The sequence below is a fragment of the Micromys minutus genome (genome assembly GCF_963924665.1).
Source record: "Micromys minutus genome assembly, chromosome: 1".
Lineage (NCBI taxonomy): Eukaryota > Metazoa > Chordata > Mammalia > Rodentia > Muridae > Micromys > Micromys minutus.
In genome coordinates this window covers 211,941,031-211,965,617 of record NC_137969.1, presented here as the reverse complement: position 1 = coordinate 211,965,617, position 24,587 = coordinate 211,941,031, and the positions used below count along the sequence as shown (strand labels likewise).

General features: G+C 36.4%; 1 protein-coding gene across 2 annotated transcripts in view; it reads left to right on the top strand.

The window, feature by feature from the left end:
- Positions 1–24,587, top strand: part of MDGA2 (MAM domain containing glycosylphosphatidylinositol anchor 2) — a gene marked incomplete at both ends in the record, with an annotated part of 768,432 nt that overhangs the window by 615,591 nt on the left and 128,254 nt on the right. The window lies entirely within an intron of this gene.

Below are 24,587 nucleotides of genomic sequence, written 5' to 3'. Positions count from 1 at the left end.
TCCTGTCAGCAATGTCACTGTGTCTTCCAAGAGTCTCTCTACATATAGTGCTACTCCTGAAGAATCTACGTATGTGTCTGTGAATTTTCCAAGCACAAGCAGCTGGTAACTTTCTAAATGTTCCCACAGGAATCAGTTTGTCTTCTAGGAAGATCACCCCTGCTTCTGAACACATACTTCATGTCTACATAAGACTTCCCTCTCCAAAACTAAAAGTGAAGAGATTATAATAATACTTTTTTTAAAAAAAGAAACATTTGAAGATTTCACTACAAAAAATATAATTTTGCCTAATTTTATACCTATAGTACTGTAATATTATTGATATAAAATAGTATTCCACTATGCAAACACATGCCTATACATGGATATACATCCAGGGTTCACTTCATCATTTACAGCAAATTTCATTATTATATAACTAAGTTTTATTGATTTATATGTGTGGGGGGTGGTATATACATATGTGTGCATATGTACACACAACTAAACAAAGACATGTAGACATGTGTGAACATTCATGTGGAAGCCAGATGTTGATGTTGGGTGTCTTCTTTAGTCACTTTCTACATTATATTATAGACAAATTCGTAGGCTAAACATGGTCACCAACAAGCTAGAGTGTCTGACTAAGGTAAGCCTGTTTTTAGCAACCTGGCACTTGGATCACAGATTCACACTAGACTTTTACATGGATGCTTAGGATCCAGTCTTCGGCAAGCACTTCATTGATGAAGCCACATCCTTAGCCCACAAGCTGTTTTATGCATTGTGTATTCTAAGCATAATATATTTATATCATGGCTAATTGATGAAATTTAAATCTATGTGGATACCGATTAACAAACATATACATATATATTTAAATATATAAGCAAATATAATTATAGATACACATACTTCCTGGATCTGGTTTTATTTTGAAATTAAGGTGTCAGGAATATCTGAGGATTTGTTGATTATGATTTCACTACATCCACAGTGAACTCAGAGAGAGATACCTGCCTCTACTTCTCAAATTCTAAGATCAATGACTTGTAATTCCATACCTGGAAATTTCATTTAATGTCTTTGTTACTTTTAAAGTATCATACCTAGCTGTGGCCATAATTATAGGACTGCATTCATACTATTCTCTTAGTCACCCCTATTTGCTGGTCCCTTTCCTTCTTCCATTAGCATCTTTCTATACTCCTGTCAATATATTCCATTATATTCTTTTATAATCTTCTTTGTCCTGTTTAAATTGATCACTTAGGATTAGGATATAAATATGCAAACAAAAATAAGAAAAATATAATATAAAAGGGTCTTACAGCCTTGAGGTGAGGGACTTGCCTCCTTCCTTCCACTGTCTTTGGTTGCAGGCTTTGCATTTTCCAGGGAAGACTTTTGAACTCAGAGACTGGAGCAAGTTGCCAGTGAACCTTCCTGATATCTCTTTTGGAGAACCCAGTATCAAGTCTCAGGTCCAAAGTTCAATACCCTGCCTTCTAGATAAGACTTTTTTTTTTTTTTACATAGGCTCTTAGGTAGTGTGTTTACCTGTATGCATAGATCAGTGTGGTTCTGTGGGTCAGAACTCCTTTGGGGTTTGAATATCAGATATTCTCCGTATCAGATATCTGCATTACAATTCATAGCAAGAACTAAATTACAGTTCCAAAGTAGAAGTAAAAATAATTTTATGCTTGGGGGTCACTATGAGTAATGTATTAAAGTTCACAGTATTAAAAAACTGGAGAACTACTGAGCTAAAGGAAACTGATCACCACAATATCATTGCTTGTTGTCATTTGCCTAGGCAGTGTCAGTGATGTTTTCATCTCTGTAAACTCAGTTGTGGGTGTCTATAAAAAAATCTCAGCTTCCAGCTTGTACTGGGTGATTTTGTGTGTCAACTTGACACAAGCTGGAGTTATCACAGAGAAAGTAGCCTCCCTTGAGGAAATGCCTCCCTGAGATCCAGCTGTAAGGCATTTTCTCAACTAGTGATCACAAGTGAGAGGGTTCTTTGTAAGTAGTACCATCCCTGGCCTGGTAGTCTTGGGTTCTATAACAGAGTAAGCTGAGCAAGCCAAGAGAAACAAGCCAGTATGTAACATCCCTCCATGGCCTCTGCATCAGCTCCTGCTTCCTGACCTACTTGAGTACTAGTCCTGACTTTCTTTGGTGGCGAACAGCATTGTGGAAAGTGTAAGCTGAATAAACCCTTTCCTTCCCAACTTGGTTCTTGGTCATTATGTTTTGTGCATGAAAAGAAGCTCTTGCTAAGACACAGCTCTACAGCCTGTGTCATACCAAATCTCTTTTAGAGTGATGTTTCTACAGGCCCTGCTTTGATTTCTGCAGCCCATTGAGTCTCTCTCCAGTGAGTCATTCTTTTTCGATCCAGAGACTTTATAAGTGAATGGTGGGTGGGAGTGGGAGCATCTTCATAGAAGCAAGGGGAGAGAGTATGGGAGAGGGGGAGGAAACAACATTTGAAATGTAAATACATAAAATATCCAATAAAAATATTGTGAAAAGTGAAGGGACAGCATTTTCCCTTCTAACCAAAGAAATAGGAAGGTTTGAAGAGCTCTATCCTGCTAGACATGTTTCTTACCTTCTAGAATAATCCAAGCCATGTCTCTAGCCTTCTGAACATGGCAGTTCTGGCTTTGGTTGTCTGCCCCTGACTCTGCTTCTGTTCTCTTTCCCTGTTCACACTAATTCTTCAGTTCCATCAAGGATGCCTATGTTCTGTCTTATCTGGATGGACCTGGAGCCTTGACTAAGCGTTCCTCCCTTACATTATTTTGCCAAGATGTTTTATCTCAGCAAGATGATGATTAGCTATGACCATTGCCTCCCACAGAACCCTGCTGGGATTCTATCTGTAGAGTTAATGCGATCAGTACCCACATGTATGAAAACTGTTTTTATAATAAATATCAATGTCAATTAAAGTTGATTATTTTACTAATGTTCCTTGATTCTTGTGACCTTTCCTTTCCTTTCATAATATAAGTTAACTTTATTGATATTGAAAAGGCTGCATCAGAAGCATAAATGGCAAGTTATAGCTTGGTTTTTAAATTTGCGTGCAAGAGTGGAATGGAAACTACCCTTGGTGCTGCACTACCTTCCAAAGGAGCATTAATTTAAAATACTTTTTTAGACAAAGAATCTTGATTTTACAATTTATGCACCCCCATGGCACCTAGCTTACCTTTTCTGGCTTTTACTTTACTTATTTCCAGACAAGGGGAAATATTTGCAGTTCTCAGTATCAAACTATATTAAGAAATGACAAGAGCCCTGCATATCACATATAACAGAATGGATAATATGATTATCAGTATGATTCTCATTGTCTTAACTTGTGACTTATGCAAAGTTTTAAGCTAAAAATCTGTTTTCATGCTTGCAGTTTTCATCCAAGTTTATATTTCTCAGTATGGCTACTATAATAAAAATACTATAATCTGGTGTCTTATACATACTATAAATCTCTTATCATTCTGAAGCTATGAAATCCATAATCAAATGTAAAATTCTTCTCTCTGCCTCATAGACAGCACTAGCTATTTGCCTGAACTTATGCGGTATTATGGTGGAGAGCACTATTCCTCTGGCAGCTGTTTTATAAGGACACTAATCTTATCCATTCGATAGGGTGCTGTCCAAAGCCCCTCTTTCTAGTGCCTCCCAACAACCATTAGATTTCAACAGATTTGGTTTGTACAGAGACATGCATCCCAATTATAACACATTTGTAATACTTTAAAGGCCAATACTCTCTTTCATGTCAAAGAAATGTGTGTGTGAATATGCACACACACATGTGATTGTGTGCACACACATGTATCAATCTCTGTATGTCTGTGTTTGTGTCTGTGGGGGGAGTAGAGTATGTAGATACAGGCAGATATTCACCAACATTCATGAATGAACTCGGGTCTTCAAATATTTTTTTTAATTTTAGCATCATAATACTTATACATACACATAAGTAATTTTTCAAATTTATTGGTCAATAATCAGGTTTTCCACACTAGAGGAAAGTTAAGCAATGTTTCTAAACCTGTAAGTTACCTCTATCTCTAAAAGTATTTACATTATGATTTACAACATGAACAAAATTACAGTTATAAAGTAGCAATGAAAACAATTTTATGCTTGGGGTCACCACCACGTGAGCCTCTGTATTAAGGGGTCACAGCAGCAGGAAGGTGGAGAACTACTGGGCTAGAGGCAAATTCTGTTTGATAATTAATTTTAATTTTCTCTTCTTGTTTTAAAATACACTCTGTCCAAAAGTGGGTTGAGGAGAGCTTTTTGTTTCCTAGGAAGATATTAATACATTCAGTGTTCATTTTTCTATTTTTAATGTTAATAGTTATTAATGAGAATTCAGTATTTATTATAAAGCATTCTTTTGTTTGGATTAAATGACTATATTAGCTGTTTCATTGATTTCAGTAGTTATTGGAAACATTAATCAACTGAACCCTGAGGCAATGTTAATATTTTGAAATTTTTCATATTTCTATTTTCTCCCAGCCTGCCTAATGCATCCTCCTTGTCACTAAGACCTTTTATTTATTTAAAAAATGAGCTTCTAAGATACTATTCAGTTTAAATTCTCTATATTTAGTTTGTGGAAATATTATCTCAGATATACACATCCTATACATAAATATACCTCTCATCTTTAATTCATTTATACATTTTCTTTACTTCTAAGTATTTGAAAATGCAACTTCCTTTGTATACATATTACATTTCTAGGAAATTCTTGAATGAATACACTATACCTAAACTAACCTTGGATTCCCAACCATTTTCTGTTTTGGGTTTCTTCATTCTTCCGGGGAATAGAACATCATTGATAACCATGTAAGAAATAAATGAATACCTTGGAAACTATCCAAGGAAACATTCAGAGGCCTCCTCCCACCCCCTCTACAGGACTTGTCAGAACAGAGCACTGACCCCATGCTTTAGGTTAAGTATTACCTGGAAAAGGATGAGATCATCCAGCCTATGGCCCCTATAAAGAAAATCAGTACAGTTTTCTTTTCTGCCTCACCCTCTGCTTCTGTGTGAAAAAAAAAAAAAAGGTGCAAGAAGAGCTTGCTTAGAAAAAATGTATCTATAAACATGCTCTTTAAAAGTCTCTGTACAAAATTGAAACAGGAAATATCTGATTCTATCAGAATGGTTAAAAGTAGAGCTTAAGCCAGCCATGATTTGTGTTTAATTGGTCCATTCAGCTAAGTATTTCTGACCAACATAACTGTGCAGAAAGGAATTCAAGCCTACAAATCACTTACCTGTAGAAGTCCTTCAACAAAAACCCTTCAGCTATGACAGGAAACTAAGTCCTTGTGAACAAAAACACTTTTCTTTTTGTTTTGTTTTGCTTTTCTTTTGCTTTTTTGTTTTTGTTCTTGTTTATTTTGTTATGCTTTGGTTTGTTTTTCTTTTCATATGTCTATGTAGAAGATTTTCTTTTTATTTTATTTTTACACTCAAGATTTTATTTCCCTCCCTGTCCACCCTGCCACTTTTCCACATCCCATACCTTCTCTCCACCCTCCCTCCCTGTTTCCTTGAGGATGTCCCTACCCCCACCCACCCCACCTCTAAATTATCTGGGGCCTCCAGTCTCTTAAGGGTTAGGTGCATCTTCTCTGACTGAAGCCAGACTCTATACACCTCTGCTGTATATGTGTTGGGGATCTCATATCAGCTGGTATATATTGCCTGGTTGGTGATCCAGTGTCTGAGATCTCAAGAGTCCATGTTAATTGAAACTGCCGGTCCTCTTACAGGGTTGCCGTCCTCCTCCTCAGCTTCCTCCAGCTTTTTTCTTATTCAACCACAGGCGTCAGCAGCTTCTGTTGGTTGATTGGGTATAAATATCTGCATCTGACTCTATCAGCTGCTTGTTGGGTCTTTCGGAAGGCAGTCATGATAGGTCCCTTTTGGTGAGTGCTCTATAACCTCAGTAATGGTGTCAGGCCTTGGGGCCTCCCCTTGAGCTGGATCTCACTTTGGGCCTGTCCCTGCATCTTCTTTTTCTCAGGCTGTTCTTGTTTTCTTCCTTCAGTACTTTCAGACAGGAACAATTATGGGTCAGAGTTTTGACTGTAGGATGGCAACTCCATCCCCTACCTCTTTCTGCTGGAAGTGTGTTCTACAAATTCCCTCTCCCCACGGTAGGGCATTGTATCTAGGGTTCAAACCCTTTGAGTCCTAAAGGTCTCTTACTTACCAGATCTCTGGTACATCCTGGAGGGTCCTCCCAATACCCTATCTCCCAAGGTGACCTGTTTCCATTATTTCTGTTGGCCTTCCAGGCTTCAGTCCTTTTCCCCCACCCAATACCAGATCATGTTCCCACCTTTCATAGAAATGTTTTGCTACCTGCTTTCTCTTTTTCTTATTTCATGAATACATATTCTCTTCTTAAACAAAGGAACATAAACATATTCAACAACAAAAATTCAGTTTCTTTGTATTCATTCTTAATATTAACAAGATTTTCCCCAAAATGTAAAATTTAGGCATTACCAAATTCTTTGATAGTCTTTATAAAATAAAAAATACAGTAAGAACAAACCATAAAAATATATCATAGAGATGAACAACAGAATGTCACATGAACAAACCCATGTCGGACTGTGAGTTGGTCTTAGCAGTATGGAAGAGTAGGAGAAGGAGAAGGACCAGGAAGTCGAAGAAAAGGAGGAGGAGGAGAAAGAGGGAAAAAAAGAGGAGAATCTAGATGAGGAAAAGGAGGAGGAGGAGGAGAAACAGGAAGAGGAAAAGGAGGAAGAAGAAGAGCACAGTAACAAGTGAAGTGACTCAGTGAGTGATCAGAAAATTAAGGAAGACAGGGAGATAAACGGATGTTATTATGAAATGTGGGAAATCTTAACACTGTTGCAAGTGATATTCTTACAGAGAACTCTATCTATCTATTGGTATTGGTCACATAGAGTTTTACCTTACATGATGTTAGGAACTTTATCTTCATTGATAGACAGTTAATAAGCAAATATACTGTACTGGGTGGTTTTGTGTCAAGTTGACACAAGCTGGAGTTATCACAGCAAAAGGAGCCTCAGTTGAGAAAATGTCTCCATGAGATCCAGCTGGAAAGTAAGCTGGGCAAGCCAGGGGAAGCAAGCCAGTAAGTAACATCCCTCCATGGCCTCTGCATCAGCTCCTGCTTCCTGACCTGCTTGGGTTCCAGTCCTGACTTCCTTTGGTGATGAACATCAGTGTGGAAGTGTAAGCTGAATAAACCCTTTCCTCCCCAACTTGCTTCTTGGTCCTGATGCTTTGTGCAGGAATAGAAACCCTAAATAAGACACCATGAATGTAATAGTACCAGGGACCACACTGAGCCTGTCATTTTCAACAGGCCCAAGAGCTACCTAATGCTTGAAAGGCAAAAGAACAAAAGAGGGAATAGTTTTTATGATTTGGGAAAGAATAGAGGCCAGGGCCACTGTAAATCTGGCAGATGCTTGTTAGGCTTCTCTAACAGAACTTTCCTGCCAGTCTGTAATTATTTGCTAGAAGAGGAGGTCCCAGACCGCTAAATGTAATATTTGGAGTCATCTGTAAAGTTTAAATTCTGAGAGTTAATCCCTCTCCATGTCATGGCAATAAAACATATCTCCACTTATGTCCAAATATTCTTTAATTGATACAAGAATGCTTGACCAAGAGCCAATGTCACAGTGATGGCACATATACAAGGAGACAAAAGAACTGTAGAGGAGATGAAATTGTGGTACATTATCCTCCCACAGACAATGCATGCTTAGAATCATTGCATAGACATCATTTCAGCCCTCGAGACCTGCTAGCTGCAAGAGTTACTTCACTAGCTTTAAAGCTATGTGATGTCATATAGCAGTCACCTGCTCACCCAGAAGCAACTTAAAACAGAAATGATGTCAGGATCGAGACTGACACCCCTTCCTTGTCGTGTTATGAGGACATCTAGGATCCTACAGAACATAGTTGTGATGAGCAGGGACAGAGTTGAACTTTTGCTCACGTCAAACTTTCTATTTCATCTACAGCCTTATCTGCTAAGAAATTACAGCAATCCCTGCTCTTCATAGCATTGTTACTTTCATGTTGTGTTCACATTTTTGTTTACTGCACAAACAAGTGGGCTTCTTAGATGTGCCTTTTTCAATACACTTTTAGAATAGAAATTCTAAATTTCTATTTCTATTCTGTGAAATGCAGTGTCTGTATTCTTTCTTGTAGGTCTTTTGGCTCCATATTTGTGTTCAGATGGGAAAAAAATCTATATTTCACACTGTTCCGTCAATCCACTCTCGTTCTCCTTATGAATTGCTTTTTGTCTGGTAAATGAGTACTTTCTTGAAGCCTTCAACATTTTAGTAAACAAAAGCAAAAGTTCTTCAAATTGATACTTATGCACTTAAGCTGAGCATACATTGTAAAATTTAAATAACTTCCTCCTTGATTCAAAACATTTAAGACTTGCTTTGAATGTGAAAATCACTTTCTTTTTTGATTCCAAACTCTTTTCTTTCTTTCTTTCTTTCTTTCTTTCTTTCTTTCTTTCTTTTTTTCTTTCTTTTCTTTTCTTTTCTTTTTTTTTTTTTTTGGCTATTTTATTTACATTTCAAATGTTATCCCCCTTCCCAGTTAAATCCTCTAGCCACTCTCTTCTCCATCTGCTTCTATGAGGGTGCTCCCCAACCCACACACCCACTCCTGCATTAGCATCCTAGAATTCCCCTACACTGGGACCAAGGGGTTCCCCTCCCACTGATGTTAGCTAGATAAGGCCACCCTCTACTAAGTATTCAGTTGAAGTAATGGGTCTCTCCATATCTACTCTTTGGTTGGTTGTTTACTCCCTAGAAGCTTTGGGGGATCTGCTTGGTTTACATTGTTCTTCCTCCTGTGGTGTTGCTAACCCAACTATTTTCAAAAAAAGTTGTCATATATTTTCTTGAAAATGAGTAAGTGAACTTTTTAAAATATATTTTAAATTATCTTAATCTTTAAAAAAATGATGTCAGAACAATTTTTGTTTTTATTGTATTATGTGTGTATCTGTAGGTAGGGATAAGTTGTGAGAGTTGGTTTTCTTGTTGTGTGGTCTCAGAGACTGAATACATATTAACAGAGCTGGTGGCAAGAACCTTTACTTGCTGAACCATCTCTTTGACTCATGAATAGCATGTCTAAGATAGGAAGATAATTATACAAAATTAATTCAGAGAGAATATTTAAAAGAGTAGAGACTTGCACAAAAATTTAAAATGTGAAGAAGCTCTTTAACATTTATTTGCTTTTGCATGATCTTTCTGCATGTGGTTTGAGCTACTTGGTGTCTGTCATTATTAATAACTTTGGTAAAGCTCTCATGACTGAGCATATGAGCTCATCTACACTATAGTTTCCTAGTGTGTAGTATGAGGTGATGGATGTAGAATTTTATACTTCAGTTAAAGATATGAATAATTTCAGTGATTGGTATTTTTACTTCATGTGCTCACATGAAACCCTAAGGTACAAATGTACCAACCAATCAACTGCATATGTACATAAATGAGGATATAATACCACAAATATGACTGTGTATGCAATGTATCTAGTCACCTAAGTATCCATCCATCTCTTTGCATCTGTATAAGTTCTAGCCCATTTAAAGGACAAGTCTGTTGAATGAACACCTGTTCCAGCTAATTCAGTCTTTCTCTGTTGTCTTTTATGACACCAAAGTATATGCTAATTCTATTTTAATCACATAGTCATGCTTGGGTTGCTATTTATTCCTCCTGCCTCCAAATCACATTTTGTTCCTGCTCTCTTCTGTTCCATACTTTCTTCCTTGGCAATGTAAAGGCTTATCAGCGCTGTGCAGATCTTCCCCAAAATGTGTATGTGAGATATTCAGCTGGCTTCTGCAAAATGTCAAACACATTTCCTGATAATTTCTAAGATCTGATATAACTAAAATAAAATTTATAGTCATTCTCTTGAATTATCTTTTTCTCTTCTAGGAACTCTTGTTGCAGTTGCAAGGGTTCCTCTCATCTATAAGCAAGCTACACTATTCCTTTGACTATCTGAACCCCAGATATTCATGTGAAACTCGGGTATCAAATTCTGGAATTAGAGGCTATATTACATACTTTTCTACATTCCCCATAATCTCCTTAAAATATATTTTCATGTCTGAAATGATTACAAAGAAAAACACTAACTAATCAAACAAACAAACAACTCTAATGTGAATTAAATAGGGTGAATTAGTTCAGGATTTGTCAAAGAGTCAGCATATTAATTATTTTATAATTCAAAATATTTCCCTGAATCTATTCTTAATTTTATTGTAATTTTCAGTTTTAGCATAAAAATTTGATTCCATGCAAGGAATTCCTACCATTTTCTTCATCTGTGATGTTTTCTTTCTTTCTTTTAAAAAAATGACTTTACTAAAATCATAATGCTAGAAAATGATGAAACTAAGATTATTAATCAGGAAATATCATTTTTAGATACAACCACAGACTTTACAAATTATTTTCAGAGCAGAATTTAAAAATAGAAAATATTCTATAAATTAATAAAGAAAAATTCTGAAAATATGTAAAAGGAGAAATTTCAAAATTAATTCATTCAGATTGTTTTTTTAACCAATAATTTGTGATTTTTAAACCATAAAATTTGATATTATAAGCAATCAAACATAGATCTTTTTTCCTCTTTTTTATTGGATATATTTTATTTACATTTCAAATGTGATCCTTTTCTCCAGGTTCCCCTCCATATCCCGTAGCCAATTCCCCTTCCTCATGCATCTATGAGGGTGCACACCCTCCAACCTACCTACTCCAGCCTCCCTGTCTTGACATTCCCCTACCTACGCTGGGGCATGGAGCCTTGGCAATACCAAGGACTTATCTTCCCATTGATGAAACAAGACCATCCTCTGCTACATGTGCAGCTGGAGCCACAAGTGTGTCCATGTGTACACTTAGGAGAGTGGTTTCATCCATGCGAGCTTTAGCTAGTTGGTATTGTTGTTCTTATGGGGTTTCAAACTCCTTCAACTCCATCAATTCTTTCTCTAACTCCTTCATTGAGTACTCGGTTCTCAGTTCAATGGTTGGCTGCAAGCATCATCTCTGTATTTGTCAGGCTCTGGCAGAGCCTCTCAGGAGACAACTATATTAGGCTCCTGTCAGCATGCACTTTTTGGCATTAACAATATTGTCTGGGTTTGGTGGCTGTACATGGGCTGGATTCCCCAGATGGGACTGTCTCTGGATGGCCTTACTTTTAGTCTCTGCTCCAAACTTTGTCTCCGTATTTCATCCTGAGAATACTTTTGTTCCCCCCTTTTCCCTCCAATTTTTTATTGAATATCCTCTGCATTTACATCTCAGATGTTATCTCATTTCCACAATAATATCCCCCCTCCCATTGCCTCCATGAAGGTGTTCCCTCTCCCACATCAACATCTTGGCATTCCCCTACACGGGGGAAAAAGAGCCTTCACTGGACCTCTCCTCCCACTGATATTAGAAAATGCTATCCTCTTCTATATATGTACCACGGGCCATGGGTCTTTCCATGCGAACTCATTGGGTGGTGTTTTAGTACCTAGGAGTTGTGGTAGGTTTGGTTAGTTGACAATTTTGTTCTTCAGCTCCTTCAGTTCTTTCTCTAGCTCCTTCATTAGGGTCCTCGTGTTTAGTCTGATGGTTAGCTGCAAACATCCTCCTCTGTATCAGTATGTCTCTGGCAGAGCCTCTGAGGAGGCATCCATATCAGGTTCTTGCCAGTAATCACTATTTGGCATCAGAAATAGTGCTTGGGTTTATTGGGTGCACCTGTCAGAATGGCTAAAATCAAAAACTCAAATAACAGCAGATGCAGGCGAGGATGTGCAGAAACACTCTTTCACTGATGGTGAGATTGTAAACTAGTACAACCACTTTGGAAATCAGTCTAGTGGTTCCTCAGAAAATTGAACATTTTAGTACCCGAGGACCCACCTATACCACTCCTGGGCATATACTCAAAAGAAGCTACAACATCTAACAAAAACACATGCCAACCATGTTCATTGCAGCCTTATTTATAATAGCTGGAAGCTGGAAACAACCCAGATGTCCTTCAATGTAGGAATGGATACAGAAATTATGGTACATTTACACAATGGACTACTACTTAGCTATTAAAAACAATGACTTCATAAAATTTCTAGGAAAATGGATGTAACTAGAAAATATCATCCTGAGTGAGGTAACCCAGTCACATAAGAACACTCATTGTATACACTCACTGATAAGTAGATATTAGCCCAAAAGTTCAGAATACCCAAGAAACCATCCATAGAACTTACAAAGCTCAAAGAGAAGGAAGGCCAGAAAGTGGATACCTCAGTCTTTCTTATAAAGAAGAACAAAACGTTCATGGGAGGAAATAAAGGGACAAATAGAGGAGCAGGAACTGGAGAAAGGATGTTTTCGTTTCTTATATATTACTACTGCCAAATACTCATTCATGTATGGGAACAAAAACTGTCAACTGCAAGTAGACTTTTGTTAAACTGTTTCAGGGAAGTAGTTACCTTTGCATTTAATCCTAACACTAAGTCTACTTACACAAGATTGTTTTGGCTTGGGTAGACACATATATGACATAGAGTTAGAAATGCAAGTATTTATTTGTTTCTACTCCCATTCTTCCTATGACTACATATTTCTCAGGTCTTTTAACTCACTGGAAATGCCTTTTATCCCTTTGGAATTTAATCATTCATATTACAGTGGAGGTGAGAAACTCATTAGCTCACTATCCTGACTACTTTTAAACTTGGTACTTTGGTCCCTTCATCTCTGTCACAAATATAATTGAAGCCACATCTATGGATCCCATTCTTTACCGCCATTAAGGCATTACTCAGATGCCATGTCTTCCTTTGCATGGTCTGACTTCTCCAGCTGTATAGTTACACTGTTTTCACTTGGAGCTTTGTTGGAAAATGTAAAATACCACACACGCTGTTTTGGCACACACAGAAAAAGGGTATAGGCAAATCAGAACATAAGAACATAGAAATGGGACAGTATGGGGTAAATTCTAATTCTTGCAAAGGATTCTAAATATATATGGTACTCATCATAGGTATACAAGCTTCCATGGCTCTCCCTCTTCCCCCTCCATCCCCCACCCTGCCTTGTCTTCCCTCTTCATCTCGCCTAGTCATGTAGGAGACTGTTTCCTAAGCAAACAAAAGGTAAAGGAAAATAATCTTCAGATAATCTTCAAGTTTAAAAGTTACTACCAAAAATACTGTCGTGTGTGTGTGTGTGTGTGTGTGTGATTCATACATGTGTAATAATTTCTATAATATTGCATGATTGAATTTTAAATTTGTAATAAATTTTTAGTATAAAAATAATTCAGATATTTTATAATGATCGAAAAGAATACAAACCTACTTGAAAATTAGCAGCCAGGACAATTACATGGATTTGTCTTTGCCAAATGTGGCATCTAGAGAAAATGAAGTACATGACTGGAAAAAAATCAAAACAAGTGATGAGATTTAAGTGCCTGATGATCAATTTTTAATTTGCAAGACCCTTTTACCATAATCTTTCCTATTGTTTGTTTTCTGATTAATTTCCACTTAGGATAAGGATGGTTACTGAGTAGAAACCTAAAAGTCAATTAACTCATCCAAATGTCATTCACAGAGAATCCTGCAATTTTCCAATTATTTGATTTTACAGAATATAAATCTGTGGTATCATTAAATATAACTGGTAAGGTTCATTCTTGATGTAACCAAACATCCACATAAATAAAGAGAGAGAAATATAATGTAGTGATTTGAAAATCAGCTTAATTGACTTCATTTTGGTTCCACATCTGTGCCTATGTAGATGTTTTCTGTGCTTATCTGAAGAAAATAAAGTTCACAAAGAAATACAGAGATACTGCTGCTTGCAAATCAGAATGCCTTTCTGAAATGACATTTTATGACAAACTTCTTTTGAATTTATATTTCTCTTTTTTGGCAATTATTTATTTTGAAAGATTTGTAACATTTTTTCCTAAAAGCATCCTGTTTAAACAAACGAACAAAAAAGTTCTGATTTCCAATTTTTTAAATACATAACACAAGTTTGTTTAGATAAAATCATGAGGTAGTTCAACAAAGACACATTGATACTCTTCTGCAGCTGAAAAGATTTGGCTTGACATAATCATTTCAAAAAATATCTTGGACAGCACTTAGAGTCTGGGGAAATCATTATTTTCCTGGGCATCATTGTGTGTGTGTGTGTGTGTGTGTGTGTGTGTGTGTGTGTGTGTAAAAGAGATAAAAACAGAAAGACAGTACACACAACAAAGGCGGGAAAACAACTTACCTGTTGTTTATCAGACATGACCTTTGTTTTTTGTTTGTTTGTTTGTTTTTTATCAACTTCATACCTTTGTTTTGTTTTGCCACATCAAGTCTCACTGGCCTGCAGTTGGAAGACTGGCTAGGTTGGTTACTAAGCCTGAGGATCTGCCTCTGTCCAGCATCCCAGTGAAAGGAGTGTGAGAGCCACCATGTTCATCTCTTTCATTTGGGCTCTGGTATCAAATACTCCCACTTGCACAGTTATTCTTCCTGGTTCTCAGTTTGCTTTTATTTCAGGAAGTTCTTTTTGCCCTCTTCCTTTCCTTCTCTTTCTTCATTCCTCCCCTGCTCCCCATTACCTCTGCCTTTATCCCTGTTCCCTTCTACATGTGTCTCTTACTTTTTGTCCCTCCCCTTTTCTCTTTTGTCCTCACCCTAATTCATACATTACACACCCACAATATATCCCCAACCTCATGTGTACTTAATATAGACACAAAATTAGGAGATATACTTAAAATTAATTAGAATACAATTACAAGCTCTTGTGGATTGTGATGTAGATTTGAGAGGATGGTTTTCAGATGGTATACAATCTCAAACTAGGTCATAAGTTGGGTGTAGAATTATAAGCCTTTTAAGTTAGGATATATGGTAGGTGCTTTAGCTAATCAACAAAATTGGTGGACTGCGTGTTACCTGGAAATAAACTACTTAGATTTTTAAAAAATGAAAAAAGGGGGTAACTCATGCCTTACAAAGTATAGTAGAATAGTAATAGTTGTCCTCAAATTATATTTGAAAGAAAAGAACCTTTGAATTGGACAAAAGGGGGAATGCTGTGGATTACCCTGGTACTGTTTGCATTTTGATGTTAATTCTGCTTCTCCCAGAGGGCATGCCTTGGACAAGGAGTGAATCACACACTTGGGTAACTTCATGAAAACCTTTTCCCCATTTTAACTTGTAAAATAAACGCTAGAGCCAGTGATTGGGCAGTGGAAGGAGAAGGTGGAGCAGAAGGTATTAGAGAAAAGGGGAGAGAAAGGAGGAGGGGAAAAAAAAGAGGAAAGAGAAAGAAGACTGAAGAAAGTGGAAGGAAAATGGAGCAGAAGAACATGACCTAGAGAAACCATCAGTTCTAAGGGATCTCATGGCTGGGGATAGAGTAGTGTGGTGGTAGATTTGCCCAATCTAGGTGCGTAGTTTGTATTTATAGTAATTGAGTTGTGTTTTCATTGCCGGGTTTGGAAACTTACTCCAACAACAATCCATGGCTCCTGTTTGAAAATGGAACATACTTGTTACTTGTCCCATGTAACAAACAAGCTCGATTTCTGTAATATTCAGGAAGAGGTTTTCATCTTTCCATTTTTTTCCTGACTCTTGGGAAGGATATCAGACCCATTGTTGTACTCTAAATCTTCACCATGAATTTTGGTTTGGGTATCAATGACTAAATAACCAGTTCTGTAGGCTTTTTGTATGTTTATGGGCAATCTCTTTCTTTAGGTTACTGAAGCATTTTTGTTTGTTTGGGTATTTTTTTTGTTTTTTTTTGTTTGTTTGTTTTTTGTCTTTTAGAGGCACATAAACTTGTCGTTTTTATTTGGGTAACCAGGGTCTCCAAATTGTATTGGAAAAAATAATCTTAATGTCACTCCCGTTTTTAAGAAAAGTTATATTTGATCTAACACTGAAAAACTTACTAACAGTGTCAGCTAGAAGCCCATAATAAAATTACCAATGAGGCACATAAATACAGATACACACAGAGAAACTGGGCATCTTTGTATGTGTGTGTATATGTGTTTGTGTATGTGTATGTATGTGTATCATTGATATTTTTATTTTGTGTATAAATGTGTGCTTTATCATTTATAATATGTGGGTGTGTATGTGTGTGTTTATGGTATACACATCCTTTGCTGACATTTGAATTAAAAATAAAAGTGCCTTACATAATGTATTTTTTTGCTTTTCTGCTTTTGTTGTTGAGAAGGGACATACAAAGTTAGGGTCATGATTTATATAAAATTCAAGTATGAGCCTGAAATTAAAGCTAGTAGAAATAAAATACAACCAGACTCCCTTATAGCAATTGTAACCCTAGATAAGTTCAATATAGTCTTGATACTCTAAAATAACTCAACCTTATTTTCAGACAGATGTTATTTTGAATTCTATTTTCCATAAAAGAGAATGTTTCAAATCCCTTTACAAAGTTTTGAAAGGCAATGAAATTTGTAATTACAATGAATTTACCTAAAGACAAATTGCAAACTGTATCTGATAGTAACTTATATATTGAGTTTTCTATGACTATTTTGTATATTTTCTCATTTCCTCAAAATTAGTCAGACCATTCTTTCACCACAATGAAGCTCGGGATATTTACAGTGTTTTGAATCTTAAGGTGGTTACATAATCTATGTTGTTAAATAATTAATTTCTTCTGTGCCAAGGTAATTACAATATTGTATTTTCACTTAAAGTAGTATATAAATCAGACAACCGCAATAAATTATGTCAATAAATGTTTACTTTTAATTAGTTTGCTCAATAAATATTAATTCAGTCAATAAAATTTTATCAATATTTTTCTACTAGGCCAAGTGAATTGCCATGAGAATTAAAGGTTATCTGTGCTCTAATTTAGCATGCAAATAGACAGTAAAACAGAAATCAAAGTGTCCTGAAAGAGAGGCTGTGTGAGCACCAACAAGGTATGATGCAGGCAGTTACACCCTAAGGCTCCTACCTGTCTGCTGTGTGATTTTACATCTCTGTCCATCCATATTAGCAAATGCAGTGTGCAAAGTTAAAGCATTTCCCTTGACATCTTCTGTTTTCCTTTTTCAGCTTACTCTGTGTGCAAAATGCCTTGAGCCTCTTAGTTAATCGGGAAGTTGCCTAAGCCCCACCCCGCCCAATATTTCTATGATTGACTAGTGGCTCCCCTTCCCCTTCTGTCATTTAAAGATTACCAGTGTTTTCAAGGCTGTGTCAACATCACTCTCACCAACTACACTTTTCCACTTCCATAAATTCACTATTAGATGGAGCGCCCCCACCCCAACTTGTCTAGAGTATGTTTAATCAGAGGCTAAATATCTGATATCAGAAAACAATCAACCCATTCCAGAGAGGGTAAAGTAAAGGAGAAGGAGGTGCAAGGACTCTCCAAGAGAAAATGATTAGTATCAATAGAGAGCTCTCTTTAGTCTTTGACTTAATGAATAGCTTATCTTTGTTAGATTGTTCAATGCTCACAGAGCAACATCTGTTTGTCCTGACCCAGCATTATGAATGGCAGGATGCACATGTGTGTGATGCTCTCTGTACAGTGGTACATTTGTTCTTATAACCAACAGTCTTCTCTTGAGACTGCCTTGTTACACATAGATGAATTATTAAAGGACTTTCTTTACAAAAGAAGCCAATGATCACTCTTGGTATATTATATTTCCATGGTTTATAATCAATACCTTGGTCTTGAAAACAATATACATTTACTTTCTTTGAGAAAACCAATCATCCACTTGCCATAGATGGAGGCAGAATTTGTATCTCTAAAAATGAAGGACAAAGCAAATGCTTTTTAAAAAAAACTTTCTTATTCTAGCTTTATATGAAATACAAAATTCATTCCTTAAGAAATGAGAAGAATTGTGTCTTTTCCCCCTCTCTAATACAGAAAATTGTGTATATTTTTGTAGATGTTGAAATGTTGACCTCATTGATTGGGAAAATCCTAAGATATGTCATAATTCATCTTTGACACTCTCTTTAATTCTCTCTTCTGTTTCTGTATGTCTGTTGTAGTTGGACAGACTATAGAATTTAAAAACAATTATTGAGGTAGTACTATGTCCAATTTTCTGAGGTATCGCCAGACTGATTTCCAGAGTGGTTGTATCAGTTTACAACCCCACCAACAGTGGAGAAGTGTTCCTCTTTCTCCGCAGCCTCGCCAGCATCTGCTGTCATCTGAGTTTTGGATCTTGGCCAATCTGACTGGTGTGAGGTAGAATCTCAGGGTTGTTTTGATTTGCATTTCCCTGATAACTAAGGATGTGGAGCACTTCCTCAGATGTTTCTCAGCCATTCGATATTCCTCAATTGAGAACGTTCTGTTTAGCTCTCTACCCCATTTTTTAATGGGGTTGTTTGATTCTCTGGTGTCTAGCTTTTTGAGTTCTTTTTATACCTTGGATATTAGGCCTCTATCTGATGTGGAGTTGGTAAAGATCTTTTCCCATTCTGTTGGCTGCCATTTTGTTTTCTTGACAACGTCCTTGGCCTTACAGAAACTTTGCAATCTCATTAAGTCCCATTTGTTAATTTTTGACCTTAGAGCTTGAGCCATTGGTGTTTTGTTCAGAAAATTTTCTCCTGTGCCTACATGTTCTAAGGTTTATTCCACTTCTGGGCATATACCCCAGAGACACTTTAATATACAACAAAGATACATGCACCACAATGTTCATAGCAGCTCTATTTATAATAACTAGAAGCTGGAAAGAACCCAGATGTCCTTCAGTAGATGAATGGATACAAAAATTGTGGTACATTTACACAATGGAATACTACTCAGCCACCAGAAACAATGACTTAACCAAATTCTTAAGAAAATGGCTGCATCTAGAGAAGATCATCCTGAGTGAGATAACCCAGTCACAAGAGAACAGACATAATATGCAGTCACTGATAGTGGGATGCTAACCCCAGAGGCTCGGACTGTCCCAGAAACAACTCACAGACTGTGTGAAGTCCAAGAGAAAAACAAAACAAAACAAACAAAAAAAGTCATGCTCAATCCTTACAGACCAAGAACACATTGACAAATTCTGGGTTACACCCTGTATTACATGTACTTTTTGCTCATTGTAAAAAAAAAAAAAAACAATTATTGATTATTATATATTTGCAACTTAATTTGGACTATTAATCAGTAGAATATACTCAGTAGAAATAATATAAAATAAAGTTCAATTTAAATTCCATTTAAAATATTTTATTATCTTTATTTTGATGTGTGTGGATGTTTTGCATCAGAACATGTCACTTATCCACATATGTGAATGTTGCCTGTGAAAAAAATTGATATCAGATCACCTCACCTGAAACTGAAGTTAGAAGAATCTGTCAGTCACGATGTGGGTCCTGAGAACATAGTGTGAGCTGCTACAGGAGCAGCAAACTCTTTTAACTGCTGAGCATTAGACAGCCCCTACATTCTCATTTTTAAATCAATCAATTCATCAATCAATTGTATCTTCTTTAAATATTAGGCTACATAGATTCTTTTTGAAGTTTAGTTTGGAAGCACTTAATAAAACTAGACTTCCCTAACAAGGAATATGAAGTTAGAGAAATGTTTTACTATGTTAAATCTAGAATGTCAATTCAAAAAAAAAAGATCGAATTAAAGTAGAGGCTATGAATTTGAAAGAGCGTAGGTAGGAAAGAAGAGGGGGAAAGATTCAATTGTAGTATAAGCTCAAAGTATAGCAAAACTATTCTTTACAAGTGAATCAGAAAAAAAAATAAAAATAAAAACAGAAACAGGAGGAAGAAACATGACCTGTAACCCCTTCTTCCATCCCAAGTTGGAAGCAAACATGAAAAAGACAGGTGGAGACAGAGCAGTGCACAGCAGAAGTTGGAACACGGGATAGAATGTGGAGGGAAATAAATATATCCGTTAATATGGAGAGCATCTAAACAAATATTTTGGAAGCATTTACCAGTGAATCATGCAAACATATGACAATTTTCAACCTTCACACACATACAATCTTGGTTATTTTTATTCTTTATGAACTCGTTTAATATGATACACTTCATTGGTAGTCAGAAACTTACCTTGAGATTATCCTTCACAGACTCCAAATTCATATTTGGATAACAAGACTTTGTAGCTTTTTTTTCTTAAAATTCAACTTTCATAGTTTATGGTAAGTCATTAACATTCACAAAGTTAGCAGTTTTTCTCCACTGGGCATGTTATTAAGTTGCATGTCCAGAAATAACTTTTATATAGCATGATGCTTCTATATTGATCATAAAGATTAAATATGAAGAAATATTGGAAAAAATTCACTAGCATCCTATTTAAAGATTGTAGATTTAACAAAGTTAAAAATATATACTGGGCTGGAGAGGTGGCTCAGCTGTTAAGAGCATTGACTGCTTTTTCAGAGGTCCTGAATTCAATTCCCAACAACCACTCAGTGGCTCACAACCATCTGTAAAGGGATCTGATGCCCATTTCTGGTGTGTCTGAAGATGGTGACAGTGTATTCACATACATAAAATAAATAAATCTTAAATATATACACACACACTCACTCACCATGTTAGTGTCTAGATTATGAATACAGTATTTTGATTTTTAAGTTTTAATTAACATTTATAAACTGTACAAAACGCAGCACATCATTTTGACACCCAATATATGCTCATGAGGTACGTCAATCATATTTATTTTCTTTATAACTCATTTCTTCTCTGCTTCTTGTTTGTCCTTTTTCCCGTGCCTAACAACTGCCCCCCACCCCCACCCTCCTAATAACATAGGTTTAAGTACAGCAATACAGAAGTGATGAAGTCTTCAGGGTAAGAACCTAGTGCCCTGAGGAGTTACCCTATTTATTTTATTTAGTCTTAGCTCTTCTTTCTTCAGATTCTTCATGTTCGATGCACGAGTCTTAGTTCACAACCTCTTTGCCTGTTTTCGAACTATCTTGGCCTCAGTTTGACAATCTAACTTCGTTCCATGTTTTCCAGTATGTCCCAACAAATCACGACCACATAGTTTCGGGTTAACAGTGCTTGCCCTGGGTCCAGAGCCTCTTAGCTTTACTTTGTTCTGTTCCCTCTCTGTTTCTACCGCACTGTTTACCTTTCCTGTTTCCATGATTTTTATGTTTCCATCACTTTGAATATCTGTTTCCTAGACTTCCCTTTGGCACCTTCCTGGCCATACGACGTACCAGTTCAATCGGGATGCTTATTGTCCGAATGGTTATGTCCTCTTACCTAAATCAAGTCATCAAAACAGAATCAGTAACAACAGAAATGGCCTTTGTGGGAAACATGATACCAAAGATTTTAATAAGTAGTTCTCTGCACCATTTTAATTAATGTTTATGTTGTTTCAAAGATACACACGACATTCTTACTCAGCTGTATGTACTTAGGTCCAGTTTGTTTGTTTTGCTTGTTTTACTATCTAGAAACAAAGCTCTTTAAAAGTTGCTAAAGATGAGGTTTGATTTTTCAGTCTTTGAACTTTGCACTACAAGAATCCAGTGGCAGACTCTGTGTTGGTGTCAGAAAGCAATACAGTAAATGATTTAATGATGTGATAAATCAATGGTCAGTGCTCACTAAGAACTCAGGTTTCCAGGAAGTTTGAACTGATTACCATTCGGGTCATGGTTGTTGATTCAATTGATCATTTTAATGTCAAGTCCAGTCTATTTTACACACTTCCCTTTCACACCTATATTCACTTATAAGGCAATTCAGGAACATTGAAATGTATCTCCACCTTTGTATTTGACTTTATGTTTCATATTTTTCTGTTTTTGTTTTTCAAATTTGCCACCATGAAACATGAAAACTAAAAAAAATTAAAATTAAAATTAAAATAAAACATTTAAAAAGACAAGGATCTTAATATCTGATGATAACAATACAAATAAAGATCTGACAAAAATGCCATTAAAAGCCACGTACCTAAGCATCTTATAAATGATGTTTAAATTTGAAAAGAATAAAATAAAGGAACAATTTTCTATTTGTTCACTATTCTTTCTGGAGATGATTTGCTAAGTAAATCCTATTGCTTCAACTACCAAATTATTATAATTATTGTATGAAAATATGATTATCAGACATATATTACTTATTTTTCAGTTTTTCATATTTCTCTTCATGTATATCATTTTAGCTTCATAGTGATGTTTTTAATTTTCTTGAGATATAACAGATTTTTTTGTAATTTTCATAAAACCAGAAGTAGCCTATTGAAACGTAGCCCTTCAATGTAACAGGCAATTATAAATATGTATTTCTCAAACTGTTTGTTGTTCACCTGACACTGAAGAAGGTTGTAAAACTGTGCTAGGGTATGAAGTTAATAGACCATACATGTGCACGCCTGGAATTTACGAACATCACTTAGAAGCATGTTTTAATGAAATATCCTCTAGGATAAATCTAGCTCCTGTGTTCAGCTGAACCATTCAGTTACACGCTTTACTTCCTTTCAGCACATAAAACGAACATGAAAACATTCACCACTGTCCTGCCGAGGTAGAACACTCTGAAACACACACGACTCCAACGTTCTTAACCCTATTGTATGCAGTTCAGCACGCACAGAAAGGAATCTAAATGCACTACCTCACAATTCATCAGAAGTTACGGCTGCACAAATAACGTTCATAGGTTCTCACAACTAAAGTAAAATAGTTCACAAGTGCTAGATCCAGTGGGTGAACTTTTCTTCCAGTTCATCCCTGTGTTGATAGAATTATAATGCTTGCTTAGAGAAGAGAGGATATTGATCAGATTTTAATGATTGGGAGCAGAGTTCCAGAGAGACCAGTTAAGATATCTGGATTCCATAATGCCCAGAGGAGAGAGAGAGGTCAAATAATCGGATCCCTAAAGCAAACATAAGGAGAAGTCCAATGGAAATCACTAAGGTTTATGTTTCTTTTTTCCCTAAAATTTTTGTAAGAAATACTATAGAATATTAATTTCCACAATTACTATAATTACTTCATTTGAACACTTCCTAACTGTGTTACTGTTCTAGTGTTTATTGCAGAGGAAAATACACACACACACACACACACACACACACACACACACACACACACATTAGAACAAATAATTGTGCTATTAACCTGACTTATGGGGAAATGTAATCTACAGGACTATTTGTTTTGCAATACTGTAGAATTAACAACACCAGCCAATGCATTGAATTTTAGGAAGAATATTCAACTTGGTGACAGTTACTGACAACATATTGAACATATTGGCATTAACGTTTTTTTGTATTAGTTACACCCAAAAGCAGCCTCTTCTCCTGTCCCCCCTTCATAGAGTTCTTCCCTTGTCCTCCTTCCTTTTGCCACTGAGAAGGCATCCCCCCCCTCCCTTTATCCCCGAAAGCTGGTGCATCAAGCCTCTGTAGGACTCGGCCCAACTTCTCACACTGAGACCAGACAAGGCCACCCTCTGTTACATACACACTTGAAGCCCTGGACCAGTCTGTGTATGCTCTTTGGTTGGTTGCTCAGTCTCTGGAAGCTCCCAAGGGTCCAGGATAGTTGACACTGTTGTCCTTCTATGGGATTGCCATCTTCTTGATGGCCTTCAATCCTTCCCCTAACTCTTCTGTGGAGATCAGCATTATCTTACTTATAATCTGTGTGTTTAAAAATACTCCCTGTAGTTCAATGTTAGGTTCAAAGTGGAAAAAAACTGGGCAGGGCATAGTGGCACAACTTTAATGCCAGCACTTGGGAAGAAGAGGCAAGCATACATTGGTGAGTTTAAGGCCAGCGAGTTCTATGAAATAAGGTCCAGGACAGCCAAGACTGTCTTAAAAAAAAGCTAAAGAAGGAAGGAAAGAAGGAAGGAAGGAAGGAAGGAAGGAAGGAAGGAAGGAAGGAAGGAAGGAAGGAAGGAATGCAAGAGACAAGGGACAGGGGAGGAACTAACCCAGTTTTCTGAATAAAATTTAGTGATTAGCTATTTTAACCAAGTATTCAGAAGAAAATTTTAAGACAATTCTTAATAAAGATCTCAGCTATGCTTTAAGACATTATTTAAGAGAGTATAAAGAAATCTATAATCATGTTGTGGTGTGTTTTAATTCCTATAAACTTCTCCAGGCATGTTCAATGGTGACATTATTTCTCAAGAGGTTAAGTGACTTAAATAAATAGCATATCTGGTTACTAGCAGAACTGGGACCAGGATCTTGAGTCCAGTGACACCTTTCATTTTATGCTCTCAACATGCATAAAATGTTTAGCTACCTAAGTGAATATAAAGTAGCCTTCCAGAGTAAATATATAAAATGCATTCTGCATCTTCGTTGTATGTCCAAGGGATACACATCTGGGACACAGGA